This window comes from Canis lupus, chromosome 35, assembly GCF_011100685.1.
Source record: "Canis lupus familiaris isolate Mischka breed German Shepherd chromosome 35, alternate assembly UU_Cfam_GSD_1.0, whole genome shotgun sequence".
Lineage (NCBI taxonomy): Eukaryota > Metazoa > Chordata > Mammalia > Carnivora > Canidae > Canis > Canis lupus.
In genome coordinates this window covers 7,754,778-7,775,995 of record NC_049256.1, presented here as the reverse complement: position 1 = coordinate 7,775,995, position 21,218 = coordinate 7,754,778, and the positions used below count along the sequence as shown (strand labels likewise).

The 21,218-nt window shown below is 34.5% G+C and overlaps 1 long non-coding RNA gene across 2 annotated transcripts in view; it reads right to left on the bottom strand.

Moving 5' to 3' along the window:
• The window catches only part of LOC102155370, a 65,882-nt gene that overhangs the window by 14,483 nt on the left and 30,181 nt on the right, over window positions 1-21,218 (bottom strand). The gene's annotated exons all lie outside the window — the stretch shown is intronic.

Genomic DNA, 21,218 nt, shown 5'->3' with positions numbered 1-21,218 from the left:
GGAAAGAAGTATTTAGAAATAAATTTATAGATTTTTTTAAAGATTTAAAAAATATTTTATTTACTTATTCATGAGAGACAGAGGCAGACATAGGCAGAGAGAGAAGCAGGCTTCCTGTGGGGAGCCTGATGAGGGATTTAGTCCCAGGACCCCAGGATTACCATCTGAGCCTAAGGCAGATGCTCAACCACTGAGCCACCCAGGTGCTCCAAATTTATAGATTTAAATGTTTATATTAGAGACACCTGGATAGGATAGCTCAGTTAGTTAAGCATCTGACACTTGATTTTGGCTCAGGTCATGATCTCAGGATCATGAGATTGAGCCCCGTTTAGGATTCTCTCTCTTTCTTCCCATGCCCCTCTCCACCACTTGCACTCTCACTTGTGCTCTTTCCCTCAAAAAAAGAAAAATACAGGAAAAACATTTGACAAAATACAAAACTAATTAATGATGAAAATTCTCAATGAGAATGAAACTTACTCAACTTGATAAAGGATGTCTACGAAAACATGCAATAACATCATACTTATTAGTGAAAGATTAAATATGCAATCCTGCCTCCAAGATTAAGAATATTGCAAGATAATACTGTCATTACCCAAAGTTGTACTAGGGATCTTAGCCAGTGTAATAAGGGGAGAAAAAGATATAAAAGACAAAGATTGGAAAGGAGGAAGTGAACTGCCTTTATTTATAGACATATAAATATTCTCTCTATAAAAAGTCCTAAGGAGTCTGTATAAAGAAATGTCAAGGGCAGCCCCGGTGGCTCAGCAGTTTAGCACTGCCTTCAGTCTGTGGTGTGATCCTGGAGACCTGGGATCAAGTCCCATGTTGGGCTCCCTGCATGGAGCCTGCTTCTTCCTCTGTGTCTGTCTCTGCCTCTCTCTCTGTCTCTGTGTCCCTCATGAATAAATACATAAAAATCTTAAAAAAAAGAAATGTCAAGTAAAAAAAAAATAATAGAACAAAGTTACAAATGCAAGGTCAATACATAAAACTTAATGTTTCCATATGCTATCCATGAATAATTGGGAAATACCATCTACTATAATATAAAAAACAGAGCATCATCAAAGGTAAATTCAATGAAAATATGTGCAAGACATATACACTGAAAATGTAAGACATTGATGAGATAAATTATAGAAAACCTAAGTAAAAGGAAATATCCATGGAATGGAAGACTTAACATTGTCAAGAGGTCAAGTCTTCCCAATATGACGCAAAATTTCAATGCAATCCTAATAAATTTTTGTAGATATTAGAAAACTGATTTTAAAATTTACAAAGAAATTCAAGATTTAGAGTAGTGAAAACAAACTTGAATGACAATGAAATTAGAGGACTTATGCTATGTGAATTCACTACTTACACTGTATTTACAGTAACTATGAATCATTATATAGAAGCTATATATGATATATATATGTAAATACATAAAAAATATCAATCAAAAGACACGATAAAGAGCCCATACATAGACCCTCATATATGTGTTTAGTTGATCTTTGACATATTCACCAAAGCAATTCAAAGAGAAAAAGAAGTCTTTTCAACAAATGGTGTTAGAGCAACAGAAAAAGTGTGGAAATTTCAATTTACAGTAGACACAAAAATTTATTCTATTTCATAGATCTAAATGTAAAAGCCAAGCTTATAAAGTTTAGAGAAGAAAACCTAAGAGAATATCTTTGTGACCTTGGGCATTCAAAAATTTCTTGAACAGGATCCAGGAATAGTTATCTATAATATAAACTGTTGAAATTGAATTCATTGAACTAAAAAAAGTTCTGCTCTTTGAAAAACATTTTGCACTGTAAAAAAAAAATAGTAGAGCTACATACTGGAAAAAATTCTCAATACACATATCTGACAGTAAGCACATATATTCATATATATTATGTACACATACATATATATATATAAACTCTTAAAATGCAAAATAAGAAAACAATTCAATAAAAATGGGCAAAGACTTGAAGAGACATTTAACAAACAAGATATATCAGTAACCAATAAGCACATTTTAAAATTATCTGCATTGTTAGTTATCTAAAATGAAAATTAGAACTACAATATATAGCACTAAGCAATTATATAATGGTTAACATTAAAAAGACTAAGAATACTTAATATTCATGACCATATGGAGCAACTAGAATAACCATATATGACAAAGGGAGTGTAAACTTATATAACTAGTGGGGAAACTAGTTTAAAAGTTTCTTGTAAAGTCGAAAACAAAACAAAAGTACCCTATCACCCAGATATTATACTTTTAGATATTTACTCAAAAGAAATGTAAATATGTCTCAAAAAGATCTGTACAAGAACATTCATGCAACTTTACATATAATGGTCAGAAACGAGAAAAGCCTAAATATCAATAAAAGAATAAACTGCCATGTATGTATACAATGGAGTACTAATCACAAATGAAAAGAATGAATTTCTAACTCATGCACAGCATTCATGAACCTCAAAAACATTGAGCCAAAAAGCTAAAATCAAAGAGTATTTTTGTGTGACTCCATTTATAAGAAACTTAAGTACAGGTAAAACTAAGATAAAAAGAATATTATTGCTTGGAATTCAGGACTTGGTGCTGTTTTTGGAGGGCACAGGACAATTTTCTGGAGTGAATGGAAAATTTCTGCCTTGACAGTGGTGTCGGCTACACATATGAATGTGTTTATTAAAACTAGATGAAAAACTTAGCATTTCTACATTTCACTATGTATAAGTTACATATTATTCAAATGTATTTAAATATAGTATTTTCTACGTTTCACTATGTATTACATATTATTCAAATGTATTTAAATATAATATTTTAATATGTAAAAATACTAGAAAGAAACAGAATTTAAAAATAAATCAAAGAGTAGGAAAGCCTAGAAATTGGAAAGGAAAAATAGATAAATTTGCAAATTTGAGTATATAAAAATTGTAATTTATGTATGGCAAATAAAGGAGCATAGGTAATGTTAAAATGTGGATAACAAACTAGAAAAATGTATTTAATAGAGCAAAGGACTAATTAAAATCTAAAGAGCTCTTACAAATCATTATTATAAATAATTATCCACTGGAAAATAAAACATGAACAGGGAGTTAAAAGAAACATATATAACATGTATATACATATATATTATATACATATTTATAAAAAACTAAACACAAATATGTATATATATAATATACATACAACATCACACATGAAATGATGTTGTACCCCACCCATAATAAAAGAAATGCAAATTAGCTAATAATTCAAATTTTTAACCAATCAGATTTGTAGAATACATAGCATTTGATAAAACAGAGTACTGGTTATGAAAATGTGTTTCTACATTTTTGGTGAAGTATAAATAAGTGCAAACTCTCTGAGAGGCAATGTACCAATTCTCATGTGTTGGGGTACATATCTTTGAATGTACATATCTTTGAACTCAGAAATTGGACTCCTAGAACACATGTACAAAATACAGTGTTGTTTGTGATGACAAATGACTGGAAACAATATGGAATTGGTTTAACAAATTGTGATTACATTCAGACATTGTTTACATAAAGTCATGAAAAAGAACAAGGAACTTTACATGGTGATACAGATCTATCTAAAAGATAATTTGTTAATGAGGAGCATAAAGGCATATCTATATATCTGTGTGAATAAAAATGGATAAATGTAAATATAAATGTAATATATGTTCAGAATATGTAGGAGGATTAGTAAGAAACTCAACAGAAATTATCTAATGGGAAGGGGACAGTGGTACTGAGACAAGGTTGGGAAATGTGCTTATTTTTCATATGTGACAACAAAAAGTATTTTTTGCAATATTTATATATTTATAGTATTTGTGTAGATCTGGCATAGAGAAGATGGTAAGAAATGTTGAATAGATAGATGAACAAAGTTTAAGTTAGCAGGAGTTTTTTCTACACAGGCATTCACTGTCTATTGTTTATCTATTCTCTAATTTATCTCCACTCTAGTCTATTATTTCATTCCTTCTAATATCTTTGGGTTTGCTTTGCTCTGATTTTTCTAGATCCTTATGGTGTATAGTTAGATTATTATTTTTATATCTATCTTCTTTTTAATATAGTTGTTTGCAGCTATAAATGTCTTGTGTAGCAATGCTTTTTGCTGTATCCGCTAGGTTTTGGTGTGTTATGTTTCTGTTTTCATTCATTTCAAGGTACTTCTAGTTTTCCTCGTGATTTCTTCTTTGACTCATTGGTTAAAAGTGTGGTGTTGACTTCCAATATTTGTAAGTTTTTCAATTTTCCTTCTGTTTCTGATTTGCAGTTTCATTCCATTGTGGTCATAACAGATACCTTGTATAATTTTAATCTTTTTAAACTTATTAAGACCCATTTTGTGGTTTAACACGTGGCCTGCTGGGGAGAATTCTCCATGGACCCTTGAGAAGACTGTGTATTTGGAAGTTGTTGGGTGCAGTGTTCTGGACAAGTCCTTTATTTTCTTTTGATCTTTCTGTTCAATCCACTTTCAAGAATGGGCATCAAATCATCATGTCCATCTTAAACTTACACAACGTTATATGTCAATTATGTCTAAGTAAAAAAAGAAATAAAAGAACTTAAAGTCTCCAATTATTATTGTAGAACCACTTATTTCCCTATTCAATTCTGTCAATTTTTGTTTCATATTTTAAGATTCTATTGCTAGGTGAATGTATGTTTATAAATGTTATATTTTCATGGTGGTTTGAATCTGTTGTCAATATATGACTTTGTCTCTTGTAAACTTTTTTGACCTAAAGTCTAATTTGTCTGACGACAAGATAGCCATCCTAGCTCTCTTTTGGTTGCTGTTTGCATGGAATAGCTGAGTAGCTATTGAAAGTAAAAAGCTTTTACTTTCAATACATTTTTTTTTTTAACAGGCTCGAATTAATTTTATTTATTTTTTTTTTTGGTGCTTTTTTTTTTAATTTATTTTTTTATTGGTGTTCAATTTACTAACATACAGAATAACACCCAGTGCCCGTCACCCATTCACTCCCACCCCCCGCCCTCCTCCCCTTCTACCACCCCTAGTTCGTTTCCCAGAGTTAGCAGTCTTTATGTTCTGTCTCCCTTTCTGATATTTCCCACACATTTCTTCTCCCTTCCCTTATTTTCCCTTTCACTATTATTTATATTCCCCAAATGAATGAGAACATATAATGTTTGTCCTTCTCTGACTGACTTACTTCACTCAGCATAATACCCTCCAGTTCCATCCACGTTGAAGCAAATGGTGGGTATTTGTCATTTCTAATAGCTGAGTAATATTCCATTGTATACATAAACCACATCTTCTTTATCCATTCATCTTTCGTTGGACACCGAGGCTCCTTCCACAGTTTGGCTATCGTGGCCATTGCTGCTAGAAACATCGGGGTGCATGTGTCCCGGCGTTTCACTTTCAATACATTTTTTACTTTCAATCTCTTTGTGTCTTTATATATAAATTGAGTGTTTTGTAGACACAATATAGATGAATCATGTTTTTTTTTTATCCAATCTACTCAACCTTTTAAAGTTTTTAATTAAATTCCAGTTAGTTAATATACAGTGAAATGTTAGTTTCAGGTGTACAATATAGTGATTCAACACAACAGCATTGCTCATCACAACCAGTGCACTCCTGCCCCATTCTTCGTTTTTAATAGGAGAGTTTAATGCATTTCCATTTAAAGTTATTACTGATAAGAAAGGATTTACACCTGCCATTTAGTTATTTGTTCTGTAAGCCTTACATGTCTTATTCCTTTCTTTCATTACTGCCTTCTTATGTATTTATTTCTTTTCTTTTTTTCTTTTGTATTTAGTTGATTTTTATAATGTGCCATTTTGATTCCCTTCTTTACTGTCCTATGCATTTAAAAAATTATTTTCCTAGTGATAACCTTGGAAATTAAAATTCATATCTTAAACAACTAAATAATAATATCATTTCAGAATATCAACTCAGTTTTAGTAGTATAGAAGCACTCTACTCCAATGTATCTCCATTGCTCCCCCTTTGTTTTGTTATTGCTACAGATATATTTTTACCCATTGTTTGCCCTTAACATAGATTCACAATGACTGTATTATACATTTGAATTTCAAATCACATAGGGAAAAAAAGAAAAATTATAAGCCAAAAGTATAATAATACTGAATTTATATTTACCGATGTGGTTTCCTTTACCAATGTTCTTTATTTCTTCCTATAACTTTGAGTTATTGTCCAGTGTCCATTTTTTAAAATTATTTATTTATTTATTTATTTATTTATTTATTTATTTATTTATTTATTTATTCCTGAGAGACACAGAGAGAGTCAGAGACACAGGCAGGGGAAGAAGCAGGCTCTCCACAGAGACCCTAATGTGGGGTTCAATCCCAGGATCCAGGATCATGCCCCAAGCCAAAGGCAGAAGCTCAACCACTGAGCCACCCAGGGGTCCCATCCAATGTCCATTTCTATCAGCCTGAAGAACTCCTTTAGCATGTCTTATAGTGAGGATTACTGGTAATATATTATCTCAGCTTTTATTTTTCAGGAAATGTCTGAGATTTTCTTTTATTCTTAAAGGATGGTTTTGTCAGATATAGCACTCTTGTTTGATGGTGAATCTTTTTTTCCTTTAAATATGTCAATCATCCTACTGCCTCTTGCCTCCATGGTTTTTAATGAGAAATTAGTTGTTAAGCTTATTGAGGATATAAGACAAATTGCTTCTCTATTGCTACTTTAAAATTTTTCTCTTTTCCTTTAGATTTCAGCAATGTGACTGCATCTCAGCTTGGAGATCTTTGAGTTTCTTATTTGTAGTTCATTGAGCTTCTTAGATATATATTTTCATTACTTTCATCACATTTAAGAAGTTCTTCAAATTATTTCTTCAAGTGTTTTTTTCTGCCTTCCTTTCTGTTCTCCTCCTGGCATTCCTACAATGCAGATGTTGATCTGATTGATGGTGTCCAACAGGTCCCCAAGGTTCTGTTTATTTTTCCTTCTTTCTGTTCCTCATTCTCAATTAGTTCACTGCCTATATTCAAGTTTTCTAAGACTTTCTTCTACATGCTCAAATTTGGTTTTGAGCTCCTGCAGTGAATTTTTCTTTTTTTTAAATTATTTATTTCTTTATTTGATAGAGAGAGAGAGAGAGAGAGAAAACACAAGCAGGGAGAGGAGCAGGCAGAGAGAGGGAGAGGAAGAAGCAGGGAGCAATTCTGTGGGGCTCGATTCTGGACCCTGGGATCCTGACCTGTGCCAAAGGCAGATGCTTAACTGACTGAACTACCCAGGTTCCCCTCCAGTGCATTTTTCATTTCAGATAACTTTCAACCCCAGAGTTTACATTTGGTTCCTTTTTATAATTTCAATCTTTTTGTCGATATTCTTATTTTGTTCATACATATCATAAAAATTTTCTGTAGTTCTTAATCCTGAGTGTATGTACGTATGTATGTATGTATGTATGTATGTATGTATTTATTTATTTATTTATTTATTTATTTATTTTTAAAAGCTCCTAGGCAATGTTGTTAATGTTTTTTTTAAAAAAAATTTAAATATTTTATTTATTTATTCATGAGAGACACACACAAACAGAGAGGCAGAGACACAGGCAGAGGGAGAAGCAGGCTCCATGCAGGGAGCCCAACGTGGGACTCGATCCCGGGTCTCCAGGATCATGCCCTGGGCTGAAGGCGGCCTAAACTGCTGAGCCACCCGGGTTGCCCCGTCCTGACTGTATTTTAGACAGATGATTTATCATTTCTGATAAGTAATTTTAATACCTGGGCTTTCTCGGTGACGATTTTTGTCATTTTCTTTCCTGTGAATAAACTATACTTGTCTTTGCATCACTTGTAATATTCGTTGTTTTGTTGAGAACTGGACTTTCTGAGTTTTATAATATGGCAACTGGAAATGTGATTCTCTGACATGCTAAGGAGTATTGATTTCTCTCTTTTGAGAGCTGGAGCAATCTGTTTGTGATTTTTCTAATCCATCTTCTGCAAAATGTATATTCTTTATTGTGTGTGTCCCTGATATTTCTGTTCCATTATATCGGCTGTCATCTAGTGACCCAATGAAAATTTCCTTAAATATTTGGTTCCAAAAAGACAAAAGAATATAAAAGGGCCGTGGATCTTCAAATCTTCTGACAGAGGTCACTGAGCATTGCCACTACAGTTGAGAAAGCTGAAACTAAGTCCCTCAGGACACTTCCCCAGAAACATGGGCAACCATCCTCACAGCCACGATGGGGCTGAAGAATAGGGAATGGTGGCTGGTTCACGTATCCCACATTTTTACCTAAGAATTTTGCATGAAGTTACTGTATGAGTGCATTTTTAAATTAGTGTATATGGTGTTTGTCTATCTATCTAAAATTTCATTTCTTTTTCCACCAACTATCATGTTTTTAAAAACTGTGGTAAAATATACATAACAAAAAATATATATATGTTCTTAATAATTTTTAAGTGTACAGCTCAGTGGCATCAAGTATATTCATATTGTTGTACTACTATCACCACCATCCCTTTACAGAATGATTTTTACTTCCCAAACTGAAACTCTGTAGCCATTTAACCCTAATTTCCCATTCCACCGACCCCCAGACCCTGGCAATAACCATTCTACTTTCTGTCTCTGTAAATTTGACTACTATAGGTTCCTCAGCTAAGTAGAGTCATAACAGTATTTGTCCTTTTGCAACTGACCTATTTCATTTAGTAGAATATCCTTCACATTCATCCATGTGTCAGAACTTCCTTTTTAAAGGCTGACTAATATTCCATTATATGAATGTATCACATTTTGTTTATCTATGCATTAGTTGACCAACATTTGGATTGCTTCCACCTTTTGGCTGTTGTGAATAATGCTGCTCTGAACATGGGTGCACAAATATCCATTTGAGCCCCAGATTTTAATTCTTTGGGATATATACCTGGAATTGCTGGATCATCTGGTAATTCTATGTTTATTTTTTTCAGGAACTACTATATGATTTTCACAGTAGCTGCATAAGTTTACATTCCCATCAAAGGTGCAGAAGGATTCTAATTTCTCCACATCCTTACCAACACTTGCTATGTTTTAAATAGTAGCCACCTTAATAGGCGTGGCATCATTTTCTCAAAGCCAGACATGTTTCTTCAAACTGCCACATTATACTCCAGAAATGTGATTGCACATTATTTTATGCGTATTTTCTCCCAGGGTGGACACCCAGATTACATCCACCACCCCACCATCACACATAAAGCTGTAGTAACATCTTCACTCATGTTCTCTTTTGAATCTGTGTGAAACTTGTTTGGGCATATATCCTCAGGAATGGAATCTCAGTGTATGAAAATATGTGTGCTCTTAAGCTGACTAAGTCATCAAAGTAAAATCATATTGCTCTCTGGAATAGCTACACTGGCTTATACCCTGCCAACAACATATGAGGATTCTCCATCTCCACTATCTATTACAAAAACTTAGCAGTATACAGCTTTCTATCTTATGCAGTCTTACATGTAAGAATTTAATTTTTTCTTATATCAAATTATGTTGAGCATTTCTTCCAATGATTATAAGCTTTGTGAATTTTTTTATATTAAAAACACCCTATTCAGATCTTTTGCTCATTTTAATTTTGGATTCCTAAATGTTTTGTTTTGTTTTGGCACTGACAGGATAAGCACTGATGTTCTGGATATACTTTTTTAAGATTTTATTTATTTATTTGAAAGAAAGAAAGAGAGTGTGAGAGAGGTAGAGACCTTGAGCAGGGGAAATGGAAGAGGGAGAAAAAACTCCCTGCTGAGCAGGGAGCCTGATGCAAGATTCGATCTCAGAATCAGATCATGACCTGAGCTGAAGGCAGACACTCCAACTGAGCCACCCAGGCACCCCCATGTTCTGTATATTAATCTTTTTAGACATTACATATTCTTATAATCTGCCATGTGTTTATTGTTTGTCTGTAGTGTTTTCATTAAAGTTTTTAATTTCAATAAAATCATTTAAACAATTTTTATTTTATTTTTTTATTTTTTTTATTTTTTATTTTTTATTTTTTATTTTTATTTTATTTTATTTTATTTTATTTTTTTTTATTGGTGTTCAATTTACTAACATACAGAATAACCCCCAGTGCCCGTCACCCATTCACTCCCACCCCCCGCCCTCCTCCCCTTCCACCACCTCTAGTTCGTTTCCCAGAGTTAGCAGTCTTTACGTTCTGTCTCCCTTTCTGATATTTCCCATTTTAAATCTATGCATTACATTGTTTTGTTTTAATTAACCTTCCTCTGCCCATAGTTCACAGAAAAGTTTCTTCTAAATTTTACTCTATGAACTCAAAAATTTTACCTTTCTTGTTTTTCAATCCACCTTGCATCCACCTTTATATGTAGTATTGTTAGGAAGAGATTTGCTTTATTTTTCTTCACATAATGGGAGAAATATGCTTTCTACATATTTTCTCCACTTAATTTTCTCTCCATTATCTACTAATCAAGTTGTTTTTCTCCATTAATTTGTAATAATCTCTTCATCAGATATTTTGTTAGTATATACACATATGGTATGTAGTACTATATACACATATACATAGCTCTTTTTGTACTCCATTCTATTTCATTGCTCTATTTATCTGTTTGTTTCACCAAGACACAGGTTTTTAAAAAATCATAATGATACTTTATACGTTGAATTATATGAAATTACTAATATTCAGTCGTTTTTGACCTACAAAAATGGTGATTTCATGTGGTTCCACTCAATAGTATATCTTCAATCTTTTTTTTAAAGATTTTATTTATTTATTCATGAGATACACAGAGAGAGAGAGGCAGAGACACAGGCACAGGGAGAAGCAGGCTCCACGCAGGGATCCCGATATGGGGCTTGATCCCAGCACCCCGGGATCACGCCCTGAGCCAAAGACAGATGCCCAACCCCTGAGCCACACAGGTGTCCCATATATCTTAAATCTGATGGAGCAAAAAGTCCCTTCTCTTTGCTCTTTTAAAAAATCTGTTTATATGCATTTATTTTGCTAAATTCTATTTTAAGTTTAATTAATTTAGTTTTAAAATCCAACTAGTATTTTAAGTTTCATTGAGTTTTAGATCAATGTAAGGAAAATCATAATATTGAGATAGATCATTTAAGAACATAGAGTATCTTAATTTATTCAAATAATTTTTAATATTCTTTATGAAAGCTTTAAATTCTTCTATACAGAAATATATATATATATTCTGATTTAATTTGTAAATCCTTTAATTTTGTTATTTTGAAAAATATGATTTTGCATTTTATTTTGAGTCAGTCTTTACTGGATTGGAGAAATACTATTGAGTTTTCTAGATTGTGCTTCTATTAGATATCTTACTGAACTCTCTTATTCTAATTATTTTTCTATTAGAAGTTTGTTGATTCTATTTGTTTTTCTAGATAGATGGTAATATTATCTATAAATAATGATAGTTTTACCTCTTTATTTCCAATCTTAAAACTGTTTCCTTTTCCTTCCCTATAACATTAACCACTACTGTGTTGAAATACATGGTAATAAGGAACCCTTATTTGTTCTTAGTCTTTAGAGGAAAATCTGGTTTCTTCATTCTTGTAACCTTTAACATTTGGCATTCTCTTTGTACGTATTAACATTCAAAATGACCTCAGAACATTCAACCAGCTTCCTGGTCCAAATCCCTCTCTTCATGGCTTAAAAAATCACATTCATTATTAATTCAACTAGAAGTAGGGTGAGGTAAAATTGTTTTTTTACATTATGTATCTCCCTAGTCCTTGTGCTGGTCAAAATGCATCTTTTTTTTTTTTTGTATTTCTGTATAAAATAACCAAATCCTTCTATCTAAACTTTGACACCTCATGAAAAACTGAAAGGAAGACATGTGGCTTACTGAAGGTCCTCTTTATTTCCAAAAAGAGGGAACTCCTTATTTCTCCCTAACCTGTCAAGGGAGGCATCTTAATATTCTCAAAGTCATATTTCAAATTTTTGCACCGATAGCAGCCTCTAAAATGTGTCCAATGTTTGTGAGATAATTAGTAACCTTCTAGGGTCTTTCCCCTAGCAACCTCAATACCTACCTTTCACACATGCCATCTTATTACTGACAATGATGGCATTCCATTTACTGTTTTAAAACTGAACTTTACTTTTCGGTTTATAAATATGTTTTAAATACAAAAGGTTTGGCTAATTTAAAAAGCAGTTTGATTTGAAATATCTGTCTATTCACTATCTAAAAGAAAAATGAAAACTCACTTCCAGTATTATGCTACAGAGTCATTATTACTCACAGTTATATTGATCTTCCCCTTCGTTGTTTGAGAAGACAAAATATTTGTACTCTAAAACTGTCATTAAAAGTCAAGTCTTGAGATTTGTCTTTGGTTCCTAGACCTCCCATCCCATTTTGTTGTCCTACTATTTTGGACTATAAATAGTATATATAATTATTATATTATATTATATTATAGTATAGTATAGTATAGTATAATTATATACTATAAATAGTATATATAATAGTATATATATAATTATATATAATATAGTCCTCAACTATAAATAGTTGTTATAAAACTGCAAGCCCTAATGGAGAAGTTATTCAACGCAAATCAATATATGATAGACAAGTTAATATCTGGTTTGTGATGAAATGGATCCTGATCACTTTTCCCATTTTTTAAGGCAACATAAAGTAGGAATGTATTGGAGAAAAGGGGCCTATTGCTATATCCCATTTAGTACTCAGAGAATTCCATGAGATTATTCTTATTTCTCATTTTCTAGAGGAGTAAAATATAGATTACTGAAATCTTAGGGTAAGTAAGGTCACAAGATATTTATGTGGGAGAGCCAGATTTAAAACCCACATAAGTTTGACTCCAAATTCCTCACTTTTTTTTCATTTCAGCACAGAACCCACAGGCATTTCTTTGCTGAAATTGGCAGGGCAGCTCTCTTTCAGAGAGGTAATTTCTGCCTAATTAGTAAATCATGAAAGCTGGACCTAGAATAAGAGACCTGGCTTTTCCCGACTTCCAGTGTGGAAGATAGGGAAGCTCTGTAGTCTAAATGAACTACAAGGCAACTGCAACAGAGGTAGAGGTCTTAAAAATTGGGTAGGATGAGAATCAAGGGCAACTTAAAAAGTGGTGGATCTGAACAGGAATATACCTAATTTTAAAAATGAATAAATAATTAATAATCTTGCAAAATAGAAAGCATCAAGACCAAATGGATTCACTAGTGAAGTCTACAAAACATCTAGGAAGAAATTATATCAATTGTCTACAATCTGTTCCAGAAAACAGAAACAGAGGAAATACTTACTCATTCTATGAGCACAGCATTGTCCTAATACCAAAACCAGACAAAGAAAAGAAAATGAAAAATGAATGCTTTTTATGAATATGGATGCAAAAATCTGAAACAAAATATTAGCAAATTGAATCCAATAATATATTAAAAAAAGAACTATATACCACAATCAAGGGGGATTTATCCTATAGGTATGCAAGATGGTTCAATATTTGAAAGACATTTTATATAATATCTGCATCAACAAACTAAAGAAGAAAAGTCACATAATCATATACATAGATGCAGAAAAAGCATTTGTCAAAATCCAATACCTATTTAACATAAAAACCAACAACAAACTAGGAATAGTGGGAAACTTCCTCAACTTGATAAAGAATGTCTTTAAAAACCTACCACTAACATCATACTTAATGGTGAGAAACTCAGCTTTTCCACTAAGATCAGGAATAAGATAATATCCCTTCTCTCTGCTCCTTTTCAAGATAGTCTTGGCTAAAGTAATTAGATAAGAAAAGAAAAATGAAAGTTATTAGGATTGGGAAGAAAGACCTAAAACTGTCTTTATGCACTGATGATAAGACTGTCAGTGTAGAAAATCTGTAGTAATTAACCAGAAACTTGAAACTGATACATGATTATGGCAAAGTTGCAGGATACAAAGTTAATATAAGAAAATTAATTGCTTTCCTATATACTAGCAATGAACAAGTGGAATTTGAAATTAAAAATAAATTCCATTTATATTAGCTTCAAAAAGTGAAATACTTAGACATAAATCTAACAAACTATGTACAAGATTTATACAAGGAAATCTATACAACTCTGATGAAAGAAATTAAAGAACTAAATAAATGAAGAGAAATTCTATGTTTTTGGATAGGAAGACTCAATATAGTCAAGATGTCAGCTCTTCCTAATGCGATACATAGATTTGATGCAAACCCAATCAGTATTCATGCAAGTTATTTTGTGAGTATTGACAAACTGGCTTTCAAGTTTACATGGAAAGGCAAAAGACCCAGGATGCCCATTCAATATTGAAAGCCCTTTAAACAAATTGTGATGGAATATTGGACTTCCACATACAAAAAATAAGTCTAGATACAGACTTTATACCTTTGACCAAAAAAAAGATCAGTAAAAGTAGATCATTGACCTAAATGTAAAACACAAAACTATAAAACTCCTAGAAGATAACAGAGCAGAAAATCTTCATGACCTTGGATATGGCAATGACATGTTAGCTATACCTCATGAAAGAAATAATTAATAAACTGGATTTCACGAAAACTAAAAAAAACTTCTGCTCTGAAAAAGATCATGTCAAGTGAGTAAGACAAGCTACTGACTGGGAGAAAATATTTGCAAAGACACGTCTAATAAAGGGCTGTATCCAAAATGTAAAGTACACTTAGAACTCTACAATAAAAAAGTAAACAATCTGATTAGAAAAAAGGGCAAAAAAACCTGAATAGGCATCTCACCAAAAGAGATATAAAGATGACAAATAATCTTATGGAAAGATGTTCAACATCAGAGTATTAGGGAATCATAAATTAAAGCAACAATGAGATACTACTACACACTTATTAGCCAAATTCCAAAACGCTGGCAATACAAAAAGCTGTTGAGAGTATGGAGAAACAGGAAAACTTCTGTTGCTAATGGGAATGAAAAAAGATACAGCCACATTGGAAGACAGTTTGGAGGTTTCTTACAAAACTAAATGTACTCTTATCCTACAATTCGCAATCACACTCCTTGATGTTTTTTTCCCCCCAAGGAATTGAAAATTTAAGCTGCACAAAAACCTACAAACAGATGTGATGTGTATGGCAGTTTAATTTATTACTGCCAAAACTTGGAAGTAACCAAGATGTCCTTCAGTAGGTGCCTGGATAAATAAACAGTGGCACAGGCAGACAATTAAATATTATTTAGTACAAAGGGGGATCCCTGGGTGGCGCAGTGGTTTGGCGCCTGCCTTTGGCCCAGGGCGCGATCCTGGAGACCCGGGATCGAATCCCACGTCGGGCTCCTGGTGCATGGAGCCTGCTTCTCCCTTTGCCTATGTCTCTGCCTCTCTCTCTCTCTCTCTCTCTTTCTCTCTCTGTGTGTGTGACTATCATAAAAAAATAAATTAAAAAAAAAAGAAATGAGCTATAAAACCAATGAAAAGATGTGGAGGAAACTTAAATGATTATTACTAAGTGAAAAAAGCCAATCTGAAAAGGCTATATACATATTGTGTGATTGTATGATTCCAACTATATTCTGGAAAAGACAAAACTATGGAGACAGTAAAAAAGATCAGTGGTTTCCAGGTATTGGGAAGAGAGAGGGATGAATAGGCAAAGCACAGAGGGATTTTGAGGCAGTGAAACTATTTTGTATGATACGACAATGGTGGATACATGTCATTTATACATTTGTTGAAACTCAAAGAATATACAACATCAAGAGTGAATCCTAAGGTAAACTATGTACTTTGGGTGATAATGGTGTATCCATAGGGTATCATCCATTGTAACAAATGTACCACCATGGTGCAGAATGTTGATAGTGGAGGAGGTTATAAGTGAGCAGACTGGAGGTAGGGAGGAAGCATATGGGAAATCTCTGTGCCTTCTGTTCAATTTTTTTAAGGATTTATTTATTTATTTTAGAGAGAGAGAGACAGCATGAGCAAGAGATTCAGAGGGGAAAGAGAATCTCAAGCAGACCCTACACGGAGTACAGACCCTGATGCAGGACTCAGTCTCATGACTCTGAGATCATGACTTAAGCCGAAACCAAGAGTCAGATGCTTAACTAACTGTTCCATCTAGGAACCCTTTTCTGTTCAATTTTTATGTGAACCTAAAATTGTTTTAAAAATCATCTTTTTTTAAAAAAAAACTAAATAAAAATCTTTGAAGAAAATTTCTAAAGTGGTAGAAAAATTTAGTGAAAGTAAATTCTTAACAATGAATCCCTTTTTGTTTTTTGATCACTTAATACTGTTTCTGTTGGATATTCCAGGCTTTACAATGCTCTCTGATACTATCTTAATCAGGTGTCGACCTTCTTTATGCAGAAGCCTCTGTTCCATCTTCATCCAATAGGCTACTGGAATGCTGTTTCTAAGAAATAAATTTTATTTTTAAGCATGAAGTTCCATACTTTAAAATCCTACAGAGGAGACATCAGTAACTCCTACTAAGCTTAATATAGGTACAGACCATAACATAAAGAAATATTTATAGATATGTGTATATACAAGGATTAGTATGCACACATATATATTTCATTGCTTTATCAGCTGAGAGAACTTGAAACAATGACACCTAGGTAACAATGAGCATACACAGTGCCCAGATTTGATTTCTTTTTTTTTTTTAAGCTTTATTTATTTATTTTAGACAGAGAGCGCATGCAAGCTGGGAGAGAAGCAGAGGAAGAGGAAGAAAATCTCAAGTAGATGTCCCAGTGATCATGACCTGAGTTGAAATCAAGAGTTGGCCCCTTAACTGACTGAGCCATCCAGGCAGTCCCTAGATCTTGACTTCTAATACCATTCTCCAGTGAAAGAAACCAGGGTTCCTGAGAGAAATAGTTGATTCTAAGATTGGGGCAGGAAATATTCAAGATGAACTTAAGGCATCCAATAATTCCAGAAAGTAAGGAAGTTTTGTTTTGTGTTTTGAAGCCATAACGTTGTGGGGGAGTATGTCAAAGGAACACAGGAGCCAATGGAAAGCACTCTCAATGGCCATGGCTGGAACCATTTGAACAATAAAGTGAAGAAATATTTGATTATAACCAAAAGTATAAAACAAATATCCATGAGTCCATGCTGTATAAATAAATGATTGAATAACTAAATAAATGGAGAAGAATAGATAAATCTCCCATGCAGAATAATTCCAAGTAATTTAAGCAGATTTTCTGCCCTCAAGGAGTGAAACAGAACTCCTCACTCTTTAAGTGTGGGCAGCACATAGCAACTTCCTTCCAAATAGAGCAATATAAGTAGGAGAAACAGAGTCACTTTACAGAGGGGAAATCTGACAGACACTACTTCAGTCTGGTTATTAAGGTCAACATCAACAGTGATAAGCCCTATTTATAGTGTCTCCCCTTGATTAGATGTGATTGCGATGGCAACAGGCTCTGTGATCTTCCTCCCCAAACCTATAACTGCTGTCTTATGATGAGATAAATATCAGATGAACCTCAGTTGAGGGACATTATATAAAATAACTGAGCAGTACTCCTCAAAACTGTCAAGGTCATTAAAAGCAAGGACAACCTGAGAAAGAGTCACAGCCATGAGAAGTCAAAAGAGACATAATGACTGAATGTCATGTAATATCCTTGATGGTCCCCTGGAACAGAAAAAAAAATTAGGTATAAACTGAGCAAATATTAATAAAGTATGGACTTTAGTTAATAGTAATCTATCAGCATTGGTTCAATAATTGTGACAGGTATATCATATTAATGTAAGATATTAATAATAGGAGAAAACTGCAGGAGGAGATATGGGAACTCTTCGTACTATTTTTGCAACTCTTTTTTATAACTCTAACACTATTCTAAAAAAATATCCCCGAAGCTTCATGAAAAGTTCCAAATAAAATGTAGTGTCCTGTTGCAAGGTAGAGATGGTGGAGAGGAGCTCCTCTAGGCATTTCTAGGCACTTTATTTTATTTATACTTTTATTTTTTTTTATTTCTAGGCACTTTAAGTGGTTGTGAATGAAAGGGATTGAGAATGAATGTTGTCTTTGCTTTACTCATTTAAGAATGTGCACCTGCAGTGAGAGGCAAGGGCCTCTACACGCCTGTGTATTCACGTGTGCTAGTCTCTGTGTAGCTGGAGATAGCTGCTATGGAGGAAAATGAGCAGTTGCATTAAAGCCAGAATATTTGCCCTGCCTAACAAAGTAAATGAGAATCTTTGTAATGTATGCACATCTATACACACACACACACACACACACACACTGCATTAGAAATGACTTTAGTGCAGCCCCACCACTCAGACTTCCTGCTCTCCTGGAGACAGTTTTTTACAGTTTAGCCCCGAGTTCTGGAAAGAGATGCCCAGAAGGGCCAATACACACCTCTCTGTCCTTAGGGTTGTTCCTTTAAACCAGAGGGCTCCTCATCCCATGCTCAGTCACCATCACACACGAGAGTTGTACTAGTTTTTTGTTTTTGCTTTTTTCTCTACCAGAAAGTGACTCTCTCTTCATCCCCACCCTATTCTGCTTTGTTCTTATTTTCATGGCCTCCTGGCATTACCTCAGAATAAACTAAAATCTCTTCAAATTGGATCCTTGAATAATTCCAGAGGGAAGAGTTTCTTTGTAAACTCTGTTTGCTTATGGATTCCGTACAGTGTTTGCAAATTCTACAGTGCTGGAAAGCCTCCAGACCTATTTAAATCCCTTTTCCAATTACCCAGCACCATCAAAGATGTCACCAGCTTGAAGCAAAAATCCAAAAAGATTCTTTTCTTCAGAGTGTATGTGTGAAAGTCCAGAATTTTTAAAAAGCATGTTGCTTACAGGATACCATCAGCTGGACACTAGAATTTGGAGATCTGACAATTAGTCTTGTCCTTTTGGCTACTGACAATAGAGGCGATCAGGCCCTGCCTCTGACAAATGGTCAAGTTTCCCAGTATGAGGAAGATGTAGAACAACTTAGAAAAGAACATTTTAAAGCTGTGCTACTCACATTCAGTTTGGGTGATCCCAAAAACTACAGGGTGAGCTATCACTGCCAGCAGGTGGTCAAAGCAGGTGCCTCTCACCTCCTGAAAGTCTCCTAAATGTTGGAAATCTACAGATCTGATCATTCTGTGACCAGGTATCTTTCCCCTTTCTGAGAAAAGCAAGGAGACAAATCGCTAAATATTAGGCCTAGGAGGCTTTGTTACCTCATTTCATAGCCCTTAGGCTTTGGGAATTCCAAATTTGGAGTGAAAAGCTTGTATTGTAGCTGTTCATAGCCACGAGGGCCTTTGCTGACTCTTAGAGCTATCTCACTTCGAAGGGGATAAAGTCCAAGAACACCTTCCCCTACGATATCCCACTTCCCTACTTCACTGACAGAAGTGATTATCCTACACACTAAAATGAAGTCTTATAAAGAATAAAATCCATGACTGGGTGGCTCAGTCAGTTAAGGATCTGCCTTCAGTTCAGGTCATGATCTCAGGGTCCCCCGGATAGAGCCCCACTCAGTCTGCTTGTCGCTCCACCCCTCCCCCTGCTCATGCTCTCTCTGAAATAAACAAATAAACAGTCTTTAATAATAAAAGAAGAAGAAGAAAATCCAGCCACAAATGTGATCACTAGGTTTCCCAGAGTGCGTTCATTAATGTCCCTGTCTCCCAGGATGGGGAATGCTCTTTAGGGACCGTCTTAGTCAGCTTGAGCTGCTATAACAAAAATACTTTAGACTGGGTGGCTTATAAACAACAGAATTATTTGTTACAGTTCTGGAGGCTGGGAACTCCAAGATCAGCCACCAGTATGACTGAGTACTGGTGAGAGTTCACTTCCTGGTTCATACACATGGTCTTACACAGAAGAAGGGGCCAGGGAGCCCTAAACATCTAAACTGGAGACATAAAATTCCTGCTGAAACAGAGACACTATTAGCTGGTTGGGAACCCCGGGAGTATAAGTTGCACGGGTCTTTGCTTAGTCACCAGTGCTTATTTCTAAGTATCTCTTATTCAGGGACTTAAAATCTCTTATTAGATATTCGTTCTTTTTCTTTTTTGGAATTGTACGCAGGAAATCTTCCATGGTCATGAACTGATGCTACCAAATCCTTCTGGACCAGCTGGAAGAAGTATCTTGTCCAGGGAACTTACTTTTTTGGAGGACGCTTTTATAACACAAGTGTCTCCCCTCCATCTCACTCCAACCCTGACACTGTATTGATTGGCTTTTGTGTGCCTTCTGTTCACCCACCAAGAATCAATCCTCAATCCTATGGGGTTCTCTTCTGCCCTGGTCTTCTGTGGCTAGTGTGACTGACTTACTTGGTTTGACCAAGACTGTCTCAGTTTTAAAACTGAAAACCCTGTATCCCAGGAACTCCTTCGGTCTTAGGCAAATCACGATGGTTGGTCACTCTATTTGAGGTTCATGGACCTGTACTCAGGTGGGAACCCCACTTCAGCCCTGGTAGCTGAATCCTACCAAGGATTCAAGATGGCCAAATCCTTTTTGGTTGTGGGAAGAGGCAGACAAATTAACTGGGACTCAAATCATATTCACAAAGAGCTCTCAAGTCCCCTGTCTCTTTATCAATGAGGCTACTTTTCCTGAATGTTTTTTTCATGTGCTGAACCAATAGGTCACACTCAGTTCTGCCAAATGTAAGGCTTCAGAGGTGGCTGCTCTGAACACCTGGATCAGATCCTGTGGTGATAGGATCAAGAGATCCCCAAAATGTAGCTAAGCCTATGTAGTTTTATTTACTAGGCTCTAGAAAACAAAATCATATCACCAAATGTCCATTGAACAGTAGCTAGGTCTTGCTGCCACTGCTCTATTTATAGCCTATAAGTCAAACGAGCCCCAAGATTTCTGAGAAAAAAGGGTTCTAGGTTTGAGACACCCAGGAATGCTTCTGGAAATCATGATAGTAAGCTGCATTTTGAAGAATAAAATTGGAGGAAGAATAGAAAACGATTCCTGGGGGTCACATTCTAAAGCACAGACCACACTATCAGTCCGTGAATACAAATATTCTAATGTGCCTGGTTTGCTTTCTCTACAAGTTACAACTATTCTGGTTTTGGAGACATAAGAATACCTCCAA